The following is a 19,707-nucleotide window of genomic DNA, read 5'->3' on the forward strand; positions in this document are numbered from 1 at the left end:
CTATTCTGCTTCCTCTGGCTCCCTCTGGCCAGTGCAGGGCTGGAGGCCAGGGGCAAGGCACCGGGGATGGGAGAGGTTGGACGTTTGTGGCCGGGCCTGGTACTGACCTGCTTCAAAGGGCAGTCTGTCCATCTGTATGGAGAAGCGGAGGAAGGCAGGGTTGGGATTGTGGAACAGGTAGATTTATTCCCACCTCACCTGGGGTCCAGGATGCCCATGGGGGTGGGCCAAGGCCTGGTCACAGTGGGACTTGGCGAGCTGGCTGCTGTGGTGACAAGTGCTTTGTGGCCCAGTAGACAGCAGGGTGGCTACTGACAGCCTCTCTTGCTGAGCCGCTTCTGCCAGCGGTGCCTGGGAAAGTCTGACGGGCTTGTGCTGCTGGTTGCAAACTTCTGTCTTTTCTCCAATCTTACCTCCCGTGTTTCCCCGGCTGGAATCTTTTCCCTGATAATGCACTAAGCCTTCATAACGTCAACCTCCTTGCATTTGCATATAAGATTCCCTTTGGCCAATCCCATCCATTCTGGAAGAATAGCTCAAACCTTACCTCCTCCATGAAGCCTTCCTGGCTTCCTCCAGCCCACAGGGGTCTTTTTGTCCTTTTCAGAATTCCTGAAAGGTTTAAAGTTGCTTTTCCTACTTGGTTAAGTCATAGCTTTTCCACAGAGAGCTATTTCAGAAATGTCACCACTATGTGCAGGCACAGAGTGGACGCCTGAGCAACATCTGATGGGTGGAAATTTATGCAGTCTTGAAGATCAGGCAGTCAGTGTTTAAAAAAAAAAAAAAAGAAAGAAAGAAAAAGCTAAGCAGGTGGAAATGTGTGTGATTAATGATTAATGAGCCCCACCCGCAAGGGGCGTGCTTTAGGAATAAGACAGCAACGCAATCACTGGAAGCAAATATAATATTGTAGCTCCCGGGGAGAAAGAGGCTGCCCTTAATTAATGGGTAGCTGGGAAAAGACACGGTGAGAGAGGCTGAGACGGGGAGCAGGCTGAGAAGCTTCGCGTGAGATCTTGTGTGGTGCTGGCAATGTTGAAATGTTATGTTTAGCAATGAATAATAGATGACTGATCCAGTGGAAAATGGAGGGCCGGCTCTTTAGGAAGGTAAGAATGTGGTGTGTGAGGTGATATATAGTTAAATGTGGGTAGCTGTATTGGAGGCTACGGGGCCACCTTGTTTACCCATGTGGGTGCTGTCTGCGAGAATGAATGGATTTGCCCTGTGGTGTTCTGGAGCCTTAAACAGCTGCAGGATGTTCCCCCATCCCACACGCTTTCTGGCTGAAGTGTGGCGTATCCGCTAAATACAGGCTTGGCGGGGTCGGCTGCCTGGGTTCAAATTCTGGCTCCACTCCTTCCCAGTGATGGTACCTTAGGAATGTTACTCTCCGTGCCTCAGTTTGTCTCACCTGCAAAATGGGGTTAACTACAGTCCCTTCCTTATAGACATATAGGGTGTTGTGAGGGTTAATGAGGCGTAACATACCTAAAGCATTCGGGAAGGACGGGCATGTTGCGAGAGCCAATATAATGTTAGTCATTATTGCCATTGGTGCTCAGTGTCTCCTCCGACTCCTCGCTGACTTCAAGGCTTTGAGGATGGGACTGTGGGAAGGCACTCTTTTCGTGGGCCAACATGTGCTCTTCTGACATCAAAGGCTTCAAAAACCCCTGTGTTGCAAATATTTGGGAAAAAGTTAGCCGCTTTCAAAAAGTGAGCATCAGGAACCTTTTCCGGGGTCTGTGGGTTTGCGGGGCTGGAGCGGTTCATGTGACATCAGTCACCATGCGTCACGGGGGGGGGGGGGGGGGGGGGACTGGTGCCTGCACCCGTGGCCAGGAGGAAAGGGAGGGATTGTCTGCTGGTCTTCAGACAGGACCCCGAAGGAACCAGGAGAACATGATGTGGTGGGTTTTGTGGGCCAAAGACAGTTGTCTCAGGTGACCATTGATCCCTGACCCATCCAGGGTATGGCAGGTGTTTGGTGGAAAAGTGGGACGCAGGGTGGGGTACCCTCGGGCCTGGATTCCAATCAGGACTTGGCTTCCCCTCACTGATGTGATGTTGGAAGCCACTTAACTTCTCTTGAGTCTTGGAACATGGGGAGAGTAAATAAGATAATGTATATAAAGTGTCTGGCACCTAGAAAGACCGAGAAATGTTAATTCCCTTTTCCTTGGTTCCGTCATCTGTAAAATGTGGAAAGTTAAAAAAAAAGTGTGAGGCTTTTATAATAATTATGGATAATAGTTATTCATTTATTCATTCATTCATTCAACAGAGTTTTGTTTTGTTTTTTTGTGTTGACTATATGCCAGACACTGTCTTAAGGGCTTAGGGCGTAAAGCAAATAAAACAGACAAGATACCTGCCTTTTTGTAGTTTAAGTTTTAGCAAGGAAGATAGACAATAAACTAACAAAGTTTCTAGTGTGTCAAAAGATGTTAAGCGTTATGTGGGGGTGAGGGGATGAACATAGGATGAGGAGGCCTGGGAGGGCCTGGGGTGGGGCGGTGTGCACTTTTAAGAGGATGGCCAGGACAGGCACACTGATAAGGTGGTGTCTCAGCAAAGACTTGAAGAAGGATTTACAGTCAGTAGGATTTACTGATGATCGGATGTAGGGTATAAGGAAGATGGGAATCAGCGATAGTCTGAGCTACAAGGAGGATGGAGCTGCCATCCGTTCAGAAGAATGTGGAACAGCTTTGAGTGGGAACAATTAGGAGTGCACTTTTGAGCATGTTGAATTTGAGCTGTCTATTAAATATCCAGGTGGAGAAGTCATGGAGACAGTTGACTAGGAGAGTCAGAAGTTTGGGCGAGAGATCTCGCTGAGATGTAAATTTGGGAGTTGATGACATAGAGCTAGATGGTAGTAACTAAAGCCCTGAGACCGGATGAGGTCACCAATGGAAGAGAGGACCAAGTCTTAGGGTCTCCAATGGAAAGAAATTGGGCAGAAGTAGAAGAACCAACCAAGGAGGTTGAGGGGAGGTGATCCAGGAAGTAGAAGGAAAACGGAGAGAGTGGTATAATGGAAGCCGGATGAAGAAAGTGTTTCAAGGAGGAAGGAGTGATCAACCGTGTCAAATAATGTGCTGGGTCAAGTGTACTAATTATCTAATGTGGTGGGGGCGGGGGGTGGGGGGAGAGGGAGGGGAATTCCTCCACAACGTAGTAGCTTAAAACAACACACAGAGGGTCAGGAATCTGCGAGTGGCTAAGCTGGGTGGTTCTGGCCAAAGGTCTCTTGCGAGGTTGTAGTCAAGCTGTAGTTGTTAGCTAGGGCTGCAGTCACCTGGAGGCTTGACTGGGGCTGGAGAATCCTGCTCCAGGCTCATTCTTGCAGTTCTTGATGGTCATCAGTTCCTCACAGCCAAGTGAGTTTTTCTGTAGGCTGTCTGAGTGGCCTCATTACATGCAGCAACTTCTCCCAGAGAAAGGGATCCAAAGGAAAGAGAGAGAGAGTATGACAGAGCACCCGAGAAGGTTATCACCGTCTTTTGTAGCCTAATTTTGGAAGTGTCATACCATCTAGATGCTCTTGGTCCAACCCAGCCACAGTGTCGGAGGAGACTACACAAGGGTATGAATACCAGGAGGTAGGGGCATCTTGGAAGTTAGCTAGCAGACGGAGTATGACAAAAAGAATTGATCATTGGATTTAGCAATGTGGAGGTCGTTGGTGACCTTAACAAAAGCCATGAAGACATTTGGTGTAAGAAAGGATAGGAGGAGAGAAGTGGAGACGATGAGTATGGACAGTTCTTTTGAAGAGTTTAATGCAGAAGAGAGTAAAGAAATGAGGTAGTAAGTGGTGACAGAAGCATTTTTTTCCTAAAATGAGAGAGAGAATACTGTGTATGCGGATGGGAATAGTCCAGCAGAGAGTGAAAAATTGGTGATGTTCAAGAGAAAGAGAATTGTTGGAGCATTGTTCTTGAGTAGGAGAGAGAGATAAGAACTTGTGTCAAGCAGGAGAGGCTGAGTTCAGATAGAGGCCTGCTTGGTTCATCTAGAGTAAGAATCAGGAAGACAACCGACGTGTGGTAGGTGGGCAGATATGGTTATAGGAGTTTGTGAAGTTATCTTCTGTTTGCTTCATTTTTTCTCAGCAATCTGGGAAGCAAGTCATCAGCTGGGCTTGTTGGATGGTATATATTTTTAAAAAATTTTTGTTTTGATATCTTTGATGATGGTGGGTAACTATGGCTGCAGTTAAGGTACCTTCCTCACAATTCCTTTTGCGTTTAGTCAAAAGGTAGAATTTCCATCTTCATAACTTGTCCAGATGGTCGAGCATCTGCAACGTCACGGTACTCTTTGTGGAATAGCATAGACACAGATCTATTTAACCTCGAATAAATACCTTCTGCTATAACGGATAAAATCACCGTAAATAGACAAGAGATAACAGATCTCAAGAGGTTAAGAAAAACCAATTACAGGAGAGAAATCTTAATATTGAGAAATTCTTCTCATTAATTAATTTTTCTTCTGGGAATTGGGAGGAGACTGGAGTCTTTGTATTTCGGGAGTGGGCCATGTCTGACAGCCTGCAGTGAAAAAGTGCAGGGACCTGTGGGAGCCGTCAGAATGTCTCTGAAGAGGCAAGAGCATCATCAGCCCCATCCCTATGCCTCTCAGGCTCCCAGTAGGTCTTACATGATCAAATCCTCTCCTCTTATTAGATCTCAGTGGAATAACTAGCAATTAGGACTCTGTCCTGAACCCCTAAGCAGCCCAGCCTCCTGCCTAATCAGGTGACAGTCTACTGAGCTCACAGGAAGGTTCTAGCAGAAGGAAGACAGTGACAGACGCTTCTGAATGGGCCACATCTGTGATGACTAGAATCCAGCTTCAGGACCCAGCATCTCTCCCTCTCTCTTCTCCTCATTCTCCCTTTTCCGTGCCGGCTCTGCAGCCCTGGGGCATCCAGGTACAGGCCTCAACCTGGATCAGCCCTTGGCTGTCTTGTCCTGCAGGCTGTTCCCACGGGAGCTTTCCTTCTCAAAAGCCCTTGCCCCACGGCCCGAGACAGAACGCAGCCCTTGAGATCCTGGACTCTCTCCTAGCCACCGTGCCAGAGCTGGTGGCCACCTCACTGTTGCAGAGGCAGATGCTCCTGTGACAAGTCAATTAGCCAGCCTGATGCTCATGTGCCAATGTCGCCTTGTCAAGCTGGTGCTTGGCCCAGGGCACCAGCCCCTCCTCTGAGGCTCAGTTTTCCATTGTTGCTTCAACCCCAGGCTTCTGGGGGGTTCCACAGGCCATGGAAGTCCTGCAGTGGGCTGACTCTTGACCTTCGACTTTTCTGAGGTCAGTTGTCAAATGAAACTGCTGCCCTGTTAACATTGATGAAGACCAGTGGCTCAGGTATTTCAACTGAGGACGGGCAGCTTAATCCCCATTCCTCATATCATCTTTGGAGTGTGAGGAATAGCAACTCTTTTCCTCCCTACTTCATGAAAAGTAGGAAAAGCATGTGATAAAACTTGAAATCAGATATTAATAATAACACTTTTCTCCATAAGCTGTAGAGCTCAGAAAGTGCTTTCTCACACTTTATTTAATCCTCATAATAAAGCTACTGGAGGTAAGGACTGTCATCTCCATTTTACAGATGAGAAAACAGAGGCCCAGAGAGGCCAACTGGCTTGTTCAAGTACATTAAGCTGGTGACAAAACTAGGGCTAGAGGAAGGGGAAGAAGGGCCAGAGAGGGCAATTCAATTCTGTGGAGGAAATTCTCAGCAGCTGGAGCCCGGGCATGTGGGGCGCTCTCCCTCCTGGGGCCTCACTGAGGGAGACCATCCCTGGAGCACCAGCACCTCCCTGCCGCCCCCACTCCCAGCCCGAGTCCCCTTTCACAGTGACAACTTCCCATTCTGTCTGGAGTGCTGCAGGACCTGCTCCAGTATTAGTTTCCAAGGGCGTTCACATCATCAACATCCCCCCCCCACCCCGCAAACTAAGCCCCTCTTTGAAAACTGCAGCCCACCCTGAAAAAGCAGCCTTTTCTTTTGATCAAAGGACAAAAAGCAGTGGAGAGCCAACGAGAAATAGAACCCCCTTCCTCCCTTCCAGGGGGTCCTGCTGGGTAGAATGTCACTTCAGAAACTCTTTCTACACTATGATGACATAAATATTAGGGAGGATCTTCTCTATGGATTCTCGGTGGGCCTGTTAGCAGCAATGTGGGCTCTTGGTTGAGCGACCTCGGTTCTTGAGTTCAGCAAAGAAAGACTTCAGAGCCTAGAACTCCAGAGGAAGTTGGTTTAGCAAAGCGGGAGCACTCTCGGAGGGGAGAGCAGAGTGGGCTGCTCAGAGAGCTGCCTTGGCCTTTTAGCAAGTTACAGAGGCCGAAGGGAGCCAGGTGGGCTGTGTGGACTCAGGAAACACGTTACTGAGGCAAAAGAAGGGCCCTTGGAGAAGGGAAGCAAAGACACATGGATGAGGAAAGAAGGGAGTGGGGGAAGGAGGTGCAGGCATGCTAGAGAGAGAGTGTGTGAGAGCACTAGAGAGCAGGAGTGCACTGGGCCCTTTGCCTTAAGGGTTCTTACCTATTTTCTAAAGGCTGGAATTTGGGGGAAATCTCAGGGGAGGCTCTCAGTAGAATATTCATCAGCTCTCCAGGTGTGTCCTTTCAGGCTCCTGGTCTTTACTGATTGGTTGGTGGTAGGGCAGGGAGTCATTGGTCATTGCATCTGGTCCTGATGTCAGCCATGGCATTGCTTCATCTGGTTTTGCTGCTCTTCTGGGCCTGGAGCTGAAACACAACTGAGGCCTAGATGTTATCTCTAGTTTCACCAAAAATCTGTCTCTGAGACTTTGTTCCTAAGATTATTTGATTTGCTCTTTGGAACCTCGTTACCTTAATGCTTAAGGGGAAGGTCCTGCAAGGGAGAAGGAGGCAGGTGAGTCGGGGTGCTAGATGGGGCCAGTTTGAATCACCCATCTGCCTCAGTTTCCCCATTCCACTTGCCAAGGAATTTTCCTACCTTCTTACTATCCTGCCTCAGACCTTGATCCTTCAGTGAGTCCCCTCACCCCACCCCTCAAATCCCTTGAAGATTGTCCCAGTATTGTGACCTTCCTGCCCTTCTTTTGGATTTGTGGGAGTTGACTCTTCCCAAAATAACGGGACTCACAAAGTGATGGTCTGCAGCAAAGTTACAATTAACTTTCACTGGGAAGACAGCTCAAAGGGATTTTTTATTTTTATTTTTTTAAGGAAAAAGGGTGGAAGAAGGAAAAGAAGCAACTGCAAAATCTCGTAGTCTTCTTAGTCAGTTGAGAAAACACCCAATTATTTCAGTGGAGCCCTGTTCCGACGGGAGACACATTGATTTTTGGCTTCTCTTCATTGTTTTTATTGCTGATTACATCCTCTTTTTTTTTCTAGATAGTTAGCAGTGGGCAGAGGTGAATGAATTAGTTTTTCTCACAGTCCATTGATTTCTGTGTTGACACACATCGATTTCAGCTCAGAATACAAAAGACTATCCTAATAGAGCTATCTAAAGCTCGGGGGCAGTGAGCTTCCTGTTGATGGAGGTTCAAACAGAGGCTGACTGTGCGGGGAATATTTAGAGCTGACTCAAGCAATGACTGGGAGGATGGCTTGGGTCATCTTTAACGTCCTCGGCCTCATGTTCAGCATTAAAATCTTGGATGTCTTACTTTAGGAAGAGCCTACATGTCAACAAAGGACAGTGTCTCCCACACGGTGGCCTGCTAGATGCTTTTCATTGGCGAGGAATTTATTGTTCAAAACAGAAAAATGTAAAACAGCAACACGATACCACGACACACCTATTAGAAGAGCTGAAAATCAGAACGGTGACATCACCAAATGCCTGTGAGGATGTGGAGCAACAGGAACTCCCATTCATTGCTGGTGGGAGTGCAAAATGTTGCAGCCACTTTGGAAGATAGTTTGGCAGTTCCTTACATTAAATAAACATACCGTTAACCATTGATTCAACAATCACGCTTGTTAGGATTTATCCAAAGGAGCTGAAAACTGTGTCTGTACAAAAACCTGCACACCCAGATTTCCAGCAGCTTTATTCATAATTGCCAAAACGCGGAAGCCCGATGTCCTTCAGTAGGTGAAGAATAACAAGGTACACTGTGCTACATCCAAACAATGGGACATTATTCAGCCAAAAGGAAATGAGCCATCAATCCATGAAAAGACAAGGCAGGGCTTGGATGCATAGTAACTAAGTGAAAGAAGCCCATCTGAGAAGGCTGCATACTGTATGGTTCCACCTTTATGGCATTCTGGAAAAGGCAAACTGAGGGAGATAGTAAAAAAGGGATGGGTGGTTGGGAGGAATCAGGGGAAGGGAGGGATGACAAGGTGGGGCACAGAGGATTTTTAAGGCAGGGAAAATACACTGCATGATACTGTAATGCTGGATGCATTTGTCCAAACCTATAGAAGCCGAGAGTAAACCCTAATGCAAACTCTGGACTCTGAATGACAAGGATGTGTCAGGGTAGTTTCATCAGTTGTAGCAAAGGTACCACTCTGGTGGGAATGTTGACAGTGGGGGAAGCTATGTCAGTGTAGGAGCAGGAGGTATATGGGAACTCTCTGTACCTTCCTATCAATTTTGCTCCGAACCTACAACTGCTCTCAAAAATAGTCTTAAAAAATGAAAAAAAGGTAAAAATATAATTAGCACATCAAATCATGATTTTAATGGATATCATTACCTAGGATGAAGCGAAGACAATCATTGCCATGGCAACTCACATTAAGACTGCACAAATTACAGCTGGGGTCCTAAGACATGACCTTGAACATTTAAAACCTTCATTGCTGAATTTCAGCCCTAACTGTTCCAAAAAAATGAGTAGTACAGATGATCTAGATAAGTAATATGGACTCCTGTCTTCTGTGTTTCTATGCTATATCTTAGTGCTCTTTTCTTAAAAAAATGTTTTTAAAAATATATTTTATTGGTTTTTTACAGAGAGAAAGGGAGAGGGATAGAGAGTTAGAAACATCGATGAGAGAGAAACATCAATCAGCTGCCTCCTGCACACTCCCCACTGGGTATGTGCCCGCAACCACCGTACATGCCCTTGACCGGAATCAAACCTGGGACCCTTCAGTCCGCAGGCCGACGCTCCATCCACTGAGCCAAACCGGTCAGGGCTCTTAGTGCTCTTTTCAGTGGTACAGTATGAAGCAGATTTGAATTTGTACAGCCACAGAACTCCGGTTATAAAAATGTAGCCTTCAGCCCTGGCCAGCGTGCTCAGTTGGCTGAGTGTCCTCCTGTGCCCCAAAGGGTTGCTGGTTGTTTCCATTCCTGGTCAGGGCACGTGCCTGGGTTGCGGGCTCCATCCCTGATAGTTGGGCGTGCAGGAGGCAGCCGATCAATATTTCTGTCTCATCAATGTGTCTGCCTCTCTCTCCCTATCCCTTTCTCTCTCTCTCTAAAATTAATAAACACATATTTTAAAAAAATATAGCTCACATTATTTCCAGAACCTTGTTTGATTTCTGAGTCACCAGCCACTTTAATGGAAAACAACATGTTTTTCCTTGGGTCTAGCCTGAGATTTTCTAGTTAATTCATGGTTGGACTTTTTGTTTTGTTATTTATTATTATTAAATATATAGTTAGCTAAAAATCTGTCTGCTACCCCTTCTTTCCTGGAGCTTTCCTGGCCTGACGTTGGGGTGGGGCACTAGTCAGTTCAGGCCTGTGGCGAGACCCCCGGCTCCGGTCTGTACGCAGGGCTGTGGGCTGAAGGTGGGAAATCTTCAGAGATCCTCCCGTGTCACTTTAGGAGGCCCACGGCTCTCTCAGGCCCTCTCTCTCTGTCTCCATTATCCCTCACGGTGGGTTGAGTTCCTGTGGATGGCGCTCTCTCCCGGGGTTCCAGAGGGGAAGCAGACACCCTTCCTGTGTTTTTGCTGTAATAGCTTCTGATCGGCCGCCTGGCCTTTGCCCCTGCTCCCTGCCAGTCTGTGCACAGCACCAGCCACGGAGGATAGTGTCATGACTCTGCTTACAAGCCTCCGATGGCTTCTCTTTTCGCTCCGAGCGAAAGGCAAAGGCCCTGCACGGCAGCCCTCCGCGTGAAGTCCTGCTGCTCCTGCTCTGGCCGCTCCGGTCCTCTTGCCGCTCTTGGCTCGTGCGAGGCAAGCTCCCCCCGAGGGCTTTGCACTGCCGTGCTTGTCTCCCCAGCTCTCTGAATTGCCCCCTCCTTCCCGTCTCCAGTTTGCTCACGTGTCACCTCTCAGTGAGGCCTACCCCGACCACACTGTTTAAAAGGTAACCCACCCCAACGCCCACCCTCTCTGCCTGGCTGACTCTGACATAATGTCCAGTTCTCTGCTTCAATGACCCCTCCTCCAGGCAGCCTCCCCAGCTCCCCAGGGCCCGCTGTGGACTCCCCAAGCCCCTTTTTCTGTTTCTCATGTGAACACTGACCATGGGGTCATGTCAGAGTCTGTTTACTGGTCTGCTTGTCACCCGGATGCCCAGCACAATGCTTGGCTTGTGACAGGTGCTCATTATCAATGGGTTGTGTAAATAAATGGTTGGATGAATGAGAATGAGCCCGTTCATTAAAAAACTTTAAGATTATTGAGAAGATTAGCTAGAAGGCTTGTGAAGCTTTTAGTATGGTTGTTTGGCTCAAAAACAGGTAATTTATGTTTATAATTTGTGTGATTGGCAGGGGAGGACGTCTTACCACAGAGCATCCATATGCCTATAATTTAGTCCCAGCAAAAATGGCACTGATTCTTATACAGAAGAAATCAGGTTAATCTGCTTGGACAATGTGTGTTGGATAGAAGGGGCGTCCTGGGTTTTTCTTACACACGGACAAGCCTTTGCCTTTTGCTCTGAGTGTTCAATCTGGGGAGGCCCCCCATCTTATCTCACCTCTTGTTATCACTGCCTGGCTGTGCGCAGCCCAGCTCCCTGGGTCACTAGCACCTTAGGAGGTGCTCGTGTATGTAAATGACGTATTTCACCTCTAACTAGGAGCCTGGTGCGGGGAATGGGGGGAATGGGAAACAGCAGGATGGACTACTGTGTGATGACTGCAGGGCCCAGCCCTTCTGGGGCTCCCCAGTCTCACGTAATTATGGTTTTCCAACATAGGCAACTATATGAGACATTTCTTATATGTAAGATTGTAAATCAGCAAAGAATTGCTTTAACTTTTGAATTGAATAGTCAGGTTGCCTTAATCATGGAGGAATTTCGGTATAAGATTATGGTGAAGACAGTCAGGAATTTGGCAACAGTTGGAGAGTGGTGTCAGGGCTGTGGCATCTGGAGGGTGGGGGTGTAAGGTGGAGAGAGAGAGAGAGAGAGAGAGAGAGAGAGAGAGAGAGAGAGAGAGAGAGAGAGAGAGAGAGAGAGGAGAGAATATATGCCAGCCCAGGACAGGAGGTGGAAAGATCCCAAGACTCAGTTTGCCCATTTCCTCCTTGTTTCATCCCAGAGCCGAGCCGCTGAGTCAGCTGATGACGAGATGAGGTGGTGCCCGCCCCCCTTTCCCACCCATCTGAGCAGTCCCGGTGCCTGCTCTGTGATGACCTGCATGGTGCTGCCTGGGAGGCAAGGGACTGTTGTCAAGCCAAGAGCATTCTCTGCCCCGGGCGGTGCTGGGCTTAGTTAGAAAGTGGTGCTGACCATCACTCTGCTTCTGCACAGACCTGCCGGAAGGCGTGGCGCCAGGCCGGCGGCGGGAGCAGGGAGAAGCTGGCACACACATGCATGGACGTACTACCCCCTACACACACATGTGCATGCGGTCACTGAAACACACAGTCGGACTTGCACCCACGGGACAGGACCACTTGAGGTCCCCTCTGCTTTCAAAATACATCTGCCCAGAGAGACATTAGGTGAGCAGTTAGATACTGTAGTTCAGATTCAGGGTTTATAGCTGCGTGGCCTTGGGGAAGTTTCCATTATTAAGGGAGCGTAGTAATAATACTTACCTTACTGACCATCACTCTGCTTCTGCTAATAGACATGAATTTCTGGCGCTGAGTGTTCAATCTGGGGAAGCTATGATTGCCATTGCCATTGCTCCTTTTGAGCCCAGCAGTGCAGGGGTGACAGGCAGCAGGGCCCTGTCCATCAGCCCTGGGTTAGCAGCTCCTCCACTCCCTGACTCGGACCCCAACCTCGGGGAGCCACTTCCCCCTTTGACGTCCCTGTTTCTTCCTTTGTAAAACTCAGTGAGTAATAGTTGCTTTGTAAGATTTTTAAAAAGAATTCAGTGAAACCATAAAAGATCTAGTGTATGAAAGACCTTGGATATAGTACTTGGTATAAAATAAAAAAGTTAATATTAACGATCGTATTTATTGATGCTGATGATGATGATGATGGGGGTGTCTACTGTGCTCACTAAATCATTAAATTGCAACCAGTTTTTCCCCGCATAATCCAATTGTAATGTTCCTTTCCCCACCGAAACCTTCCTGCTGGCTCTGTGGAATTTAACTTGATTCATTTTGGGTTGAGTCATTGCTCCATTATACCAAGGATTCTTAGAATTAGAATCCTAGTCTCAAGAATTTGATGCAAGACTAGTATCTGTGTACTAGTATAAAAGATGAGCCACATCCAAAAACCACGTAGCAGAGCGTGAGGGCACGTTCCCCCTGCTGTGACCAAAACCATTCAATGGTTTGCAGGTTGTGGAGTAGTTAACTCTCATCATGGTGTGGGTGGCTATGGGGGATCCTTCAGTTCTTATGCTTTGGGGTGCAAGTAACAGAGAATCTAACTCGAATGAAGGGGCTGCAGCCACCAGGAGCTATACTGCCTTGGATTGCTGGTGGTCCGGACTGGGGTGGCTTCCAGATTGACATGACCTGGTGGTGCCATCTTCATCGCCTGTGACTGTCTTGGCCCAGCTTTCCTCCAGGGGGCAGCTTCATTCTCAGGTTGGCAGTGAAGGTGGCAACAGTTTCCAGGTTCTCATCTGTGTCCAGAGGGAATTCCCTTAAAAGTTGCCCTTAAAGGTTGGGAGACTTTCCCCCACAGCCCAGTGAGCTTTGCCTCGTACTTCATTGGCCTTCATGGGTCATGCCCGCTTTCCTAACTAACCGCTGGCAAAGGGATGGGGTTGCGTTGAGTGGCGTAGGCCAACCAGGACCCACCCCAGAGATGGAGCCACTGCACGGGGCGGGCACGGAAGGATCTTGCGGAGGTAACCATACTGCTTGCTACCGATTTTCTTTTTAGCTTGCTGGAGGGATGCTGGCATTTTCAGTTTGGTCGAATTGTTGGTCTAAGGTTACAAGTGCCCTGTGTCATCTTGCACAACTCTGGGGCACACTGGCCCGAGTGGCAAAACTGGAATTACCAGCATCGACCACGATGTATGTTTATCGCATCAAAAAATCCTTCAGGTCACATTATCCCTGAAAATATGTATTTTGTTCTCAATGAATTCATTGGCTTAAAAAACAGGTTAATTATAATATCACGATTAGCAATTCTGCGGTAAAATACACAAGAAGCGTCCAGGAGAAAAGGCATAACAACGAGCAGTCAGAGCGCACAGGCCTGGGGGTGGGATGCAGGAAAGAGTCTGAAAGCTTTCAGAGACCAGAGCAGCTTTGGCGGGGCCTGTCTCCCCTTTTCCATTTCCATGGGCCCCCGAGTATCCAGCTCATTGCTGTGATCTTTCTTTCCCCTCATTGGCAGGCTTCTTTGTAACTTCCCACGGGTCTGATCACAGCTGAGAAGGGGGCTGGACAAAGGCCGGGTTCTGAGACAGGTCTGGCATCTGGCGCTGCCCAGGCAGATTGGCGAGCGCTGGCAGACATGGGCAGAGCTCAGGATCTGGAGGGACGGTCACTCCCACAGGGGCTCACGATGGGCTGAAATGCAAGGCCCTCGAGGGCTGTAGCCACATCGTGGAGACCTGGAATGCCAGGCTTGGGGCTTGGCACTTGTTTCTCTCGGTGGCAGTTCAGACCGACGCTCAGAGGAAACCATGTTCCTTCCTTAGAGCCCCGAGTGAGGGCTGCTCCCGGGCGAGGGCCTTTGACAGCTGCACTGGTATTAGGATCAGAGAGAAGATTCCATCTGGCTGCATAAACAGTGCTGTCTCCCGCCCCAACTCCACTGTGGCAATAACCGACTTCTGTTTAAAAAATGACTTCCAAGGAAGTCAACTCAAGTACTCTTGGTCGTCGTGGGCGGGCGGGGTGTCAGCAGGCACCAGCTGGGCTCCCAGTGCTCCAGGGACTGAGTCTTGAGAAGCGTTTTGGTAGAAGAGAGGCTCTTGGAGAAGTTTTGCAACCCCGAGGATTCGGCCGTCTGAGCCTGCTGCTGGCAAACACCTTCCGGGGAACACGTGTGGCCCCCTGGACGTTGGCCCCCAGCCCTCCTCTGTGCCAGCCAGGCATCTGGGCATCTCCACTCTGTTCCCGCAAGGCCAGCTCGAACCATTACTGACTCCTGGTGACTTTTTCTGCCAGAGACTCTCTGAAGAATACCATTCTGTCCTTAGTTTTCTACTTCCTGGAAGGTCCTCAGGAAAAGTACAGGCCCCTTTTTATCTCTGTCTGTCTGTCTATTTATGTCTCGGTGCTTTAGGGAAGTCGAGAGACTACGAGAAGTGACAAATCCTGGAGAAGTGACAAATGCTCAAGGAATCTCGAGCTGCTCTTGTAGAAGGAATTATTGGTCTAGATTAAAAAGTAACTGCTGTGTTTTTCTTGTTTTTGTTTTGTTTTTTTTAAAGCCACCCTGCTGGGCCTAACCCCTGGAGTTTCTTTCCGGACTCTTGCTCTGGGGACCATAAAGGGTTTCCAGTGACTTGCTCCGTCCCCAACACAATGGAGGTGCTCAAGAAATGCTCATTGATGAATCTTGTCCTTTCCTCTGGTGATCTCTGCACAGTGATCCTCTCCCTTACTAAAGCCTTCCTTCCCTTCTCTAAGTCAGGAAGTCCTGGGTAGTAAATGTGACCACTTAAGCAAATGTGAAAGTTGCCAGCAAAAGCCCCTTAAAACCACTTGTACCTACGCAAGTATAGTTGTAAGGATTTCTGCGGAAGCTAAAGAGGCCTCATTGGTGACAGTAGCAAAATTACGGTATGGGCAACTGCTGAGCATCTTCCTTCCTCTCTGTGTCTTGCCCCCTCCCTGCCTCCCCTCCCTGCATCCCTTCCTTTCATAGACGTGTATTGAATGCCTGTGGGGACAGGCTGGTAGGGATTCAGTGGTGAATAAGGCAGGTGTGGTCTCTGCTTTCTTGTAGCCGACAGGCAGGTAAGTGAGGGGGTAGTCTTGAATCGAAGGACAGTAGAGACGGATACGTCTGTGATGGCAGCCTGCTGTGTGATTGATTAGGACCCAACATTTTACATTTCTGAGGTCTTGTTTTCCAAATCGTCAGAATCCTTTGGCAAACTGATGTTTACCACAACATTTAGGGTTTCTCCCCTCTCTTTTGCATAAAATATATCTGTTAATCTCTGTACACATTATGATGTGGCTAACTTTTTTAGCATTGGATTAATACCCCAGTGGGTTGGCCAATATTCAATAGATTTGACATATTTGTAAATATTTCCTCTGTATTTCCTTTGGTGATTCTATCATTGTACAGGCAGTAACAGTGGGGTGGAGATTGCTAGGACTCTGGAGTGTGGTTTTCTCCGTCTTCCTTGGCACGCAGGAGGGCTGCCTTTCTGCTCTCCTTCAGCTAAGCAGGACCTGGTGGCAGGTGGCAGAGTCTGCCCAGTGGGAAGCGGGGGAGTGATAGACACCACTTCTAGGTCTGGCTTCTAGGCCTCTTGCACAGGCTGCCACGCTCTTTTCGTTTTTTTTTGTCTCTGGGCTGGAGAGAAAAGGGCTCATGGAGACCTCTGAAGCTCTAGGCTCTTGTGTTAGCTGCCTGTTTTTGTTAATAAAGTTTTATGGAAACACAGCCACACCCCTTTGTTCATGTATTGTCTATGGTTGCTTTCCCTTTCAAAGGCAGAGTCGAGTCCAGTAGTTCCCCCTTAGCCATGGTTTCGCTTTCTGTGGTTGCCCTTACCTGCATTCAACCACAGTCCACAGATATTAAATGGAAAAAACCCCAGAAACAAAGCATTCATAAGTTTTAAATTGCACACTGTTCTGAGTGGCATGGTGAAATCTTGCACCATCCTCCTCCATTCTGTCCGGGCGTGAATCATCCCTTTGCTCCAGCATGTAGGCTCCCAATCTCTACTCTTTCCTCCGTAGTAACATCTACAGTCTCCCAAGTTCTTTCCCAGATGTTGTCTTAATTGATGCTCACTGCAGACTTCTGTAGGTGGTAAAATATTCTCATTGTTCAGATGAGGAAACTGACCCAGAGAGAAGTGACTTAGCGAAGGTGACTTAATTAGCAAGCAGCATGACTGACACCAGATCACTGGCTCTTCCCACCCCCACAGGGACTCTGGTGGTTTTAGTGATCGCTCCACTGAATTGAAGCAGAATGTTTTCCTTGGTTCTTGGTTTGCATTCAAAATGCACCAGCCTGTCGAATTGCTTTTGGGCATTAGCCCATCCCTGAACAGTCACCATAACAACACAGACATATAGAGAGGAACGTGGGGTGGGCAAAAACGGACGCCAGTCCAGGGGAGGAGAGCTTTGCAGGATGTGTGTGTGTATGTGTGTGTGTGTGGGGGGGTGTTCAAGGACTCATCCTGGATATTTTGGGTAACTTCATGATCTAGACTGAAAATGGGTGAGAGGGGCCCTGTCCTGGGGCCTTTAACCTCCTAATTCACCCAAGAGGACACCTCTTACGCTTAGCACAACCTCTCGGGACTATATGTTGCTTTGGGGACAGTGTTGATCAAGATGTGATTCCTAGGGGGAACGGATGCTGGTTAAACATGTAGATTCCTACGCCGACCCAAGAGCTACCGCGTGAGAATCTCTGGAGGGAAGTCCCAAGAGGCTGCTTTTTATTTTTATTTATTTATTATTATTTTTAAAAATACTTTTATTGATTTCAGAGGGGAAGGGAGAGAGAGAGAGAGAGAGAGAGAGAGAGAGAGAGAGAGAGAGAGAGAGAGAGAGAGATATGGAAATGTGGTGCAAAGACAGAAAATCTTCCTTTGTGGAAGGATGAGAGAGGAGAAGATGTAGAGCAGGAGGGACTCTCCCTCCTGGCTTACGTGTCTTTGGCAGTGCAGGGTGCTGGGGATTGGGTGGCGGAGGAGAGCCCTTCCCCGCTCCCCCAAGCATGGGAAGAGTTTGATGGGGCTGCTGCATTGCTGTTGTGTCACTCGGCCCTTTTCCTGCTCAGACCTCCCCCCGCCCATCATTTAAAGTGCCGTCCCCTGCTCATTAGCCAAATATAGCAAAAAAGAATGAGGAGAGAGGTGGGTGGAAAGCGAGAGTTAGAGGAGAAGTGCCTGGGCCGTATCTCAAAGCAGCAGGCTTGCTTTCCTTGGGTTAGGGGCTGGGGTGGGGCCACAGCAGCCACTCTGCCCTCAGGAAGCTCCTCACGTGATGTGTGGGCAACCCAGACTCTGTTTTGTGCGTCACCATTCCCTCCTTTTCCTGGTGCTCTGTAGAACCTGCCCCGCTGGGCACAGACGGAGGGACAGTGATGGAGCCCAAGAGACACAGTTGAAAGAAGTACACCTGAGTTCATAAATAAAGTTTTATCAGCACATAGTCCCACACATTCATGTACGTACTGTCTGGCTGCTTTCATGCTACAACAGCAGAATTCGAGTAGTTGCAACAGAAATGGCACGGCCTGCAAAGTCTCAGATGTTTACTAACTGGTCCTTAAGGGAAAGACTTGGACGACCTCTAGGTCTCGAGAGCTCTCGTGGCATTGAAATGCTTAGCCTTGAAGTGACTCACATCACTCTACTCCCAACTCAGGGGCCAGAATGATCACATGACCCTGCCCTTCCATCCTGGGCCAGGAAGTACATCCTACTATGTGCCCAGGAGGGGGATAACCAGAATATTTGGTACTAATGATCACCACAACAGCCTAGTATGTGTTGGACTCAATGCAGGTGCTGAATATAGAAAGATAAGACCAAATCCCTGATCTCAAAGAACTCAAGGAATGCCGGGATTTAGGGGGTGAGGACAGGCTAAGTGTAGAGTAGATTCAGGTGTCCTTCCCGGGAATACCTAGCTCAGTCTTGTCTAAATTGCCTGAGAGAGAAGGTGCTCTCTCAGCCACATGATCGCCAGACCTGGGGACTGGCCGGCTTGGCAGGCGGTAGGGGCGACAGATTTCCTTGATGAGCATTTATATCAATAATAGAAGGGTTGTTTAACAGGAATTCTTAAAGGAAAGATGAGATAATTTCATGTTTTGATATTCGTAAAATTGATTCCGTGGAAACGGGAGCTCTGCAGTGCATATTATTGCTGCTATAATTTTGGCCAAGATGTAATTCCAATTGGCACCGTGTCTGGGAAGGGGGGTGCAAGAAGGAAAGAGATGGTGCAATGGGCCAGGAAGCAGAGGCCCGGGCCCAGGTCCCGGTGGCCTGGTGAGAGCCGGGAGGGTGGCCCGGGAGCCTTCACCATGGAGGGCCAGGCGGGGAGGAGACTGCTCGAGTTTCAGGTGGCGCTGAAGCTTGGGAGGGAGTGGGAGCAGCCGAGGGAGGGCCGTGTGCATGTGTGTGGTGGGGGAGAGACATTTAAACATCGTAGGAATGGAGGATAAATTTAAAACCCATCAAGCGCAGCTGAGACAGAATGACAACGTGAGGAGCATGAATCACTCTTTCGAGGGACCCGCCCAACTGTTTGCAGGATCCGAATTGTGTATTCTCCTGCGTTCCTGCTCCCCACCGAGCTCACGCTGGACCCTCTGCTTCCCTCCCCTGGCTCGCTTGACCCAACGCTAGTGGCCGAGGATGCAGTTCTGACCAGCACGTCCCCATGGAGGAAGACGCGTCACCGGGGGAGGCAGGGTCAGGGGCTGGGGGACAGCATTCTGGGAGGGGCCCTCCCCTCCCCGGTGCAGAGTGGGTGCTCAGGAAGCACTGGGTGAGTGAGCTGGATGCCAGGCTTCTCCGAGTATGGAGAGTACAGGGCACTTCTTAGAGCCAGGGGCACGTGTGTGCCCTGTGTGGTCCCTCGGAGCCTGGTTTGGAATGTGGGCGGGAAAAGGCTGGGAATTGAGGTGTTGGGCTCTGGGCAGGGAGGGAGGCAGTCAGCAGGTATTTTTGAAAGTTGGCAAGTTCAGAGCCTCTCAAGCCAGGAGGACTACCCCCGACCTCAGGCTTGCTGGGGGAACTGTTTCTGAATCCTTTGGGTTCCCTGCACCCTCTCGGCACACGCTCTTCCTTTCGCCTGTCATCCTCTCCTGTCCCTCACCCGGCAAGTTCTAATGAAACCCAGCCCAGGGGTCCTCTCCTCCACCAAGCCCTCCCGACCACCCCCGGACGGGCTGAGGTGTCCCTATGAGCTCAGGTAGGTTCAGGCCCACCTCAGTCATAGCATGCCATGTCGTGTGGTCAGAATCGTTCTTCCTGTTTCTCCCGAGAGGAGCACGTGGGCTCCATCCAGCTTACCTTGGTGTGCCCAGGGCCTGGCACGGAGAGAGTGAGAGTGAGGGCCGCAGGGTGTGGGGCTCCCCAGAGGAGCCAGGGCTTGGGGAGAAAGTCTTGCCCCTGCGAGGGAAGCCTTTGGTGCTCATTCTCCACTCGGAGA

General features: G+C 49.1%; 1 protein-coding gene across 1 annotated transcript in view; it reads left to right on the forward strand.

The window, feature by feature from the left end:
* The window catches only part of CACNA1E (calcium voltage-gated channel subunit alpha1 E), a 428,883-nt gene that overhangs the window by 86,000 nt on the left and 323,176 nt on the right, over window positions 1-19,707 (forward strand). The gene's annotated exons all lie outside the window — the stretch shown is intronic.

Source organism: Cnephaeus nilssonii, assembly GCF_951640355.1.
Source record: "Cnephaeus nilssonii genome assembly, chromosome: 21".
NCBI lineage: Eukaryota > Metazoa > Chordata > Mammalia > Chiroptera > Vespertilionidae > Cnephaeus > Cnephaeus nilssonii.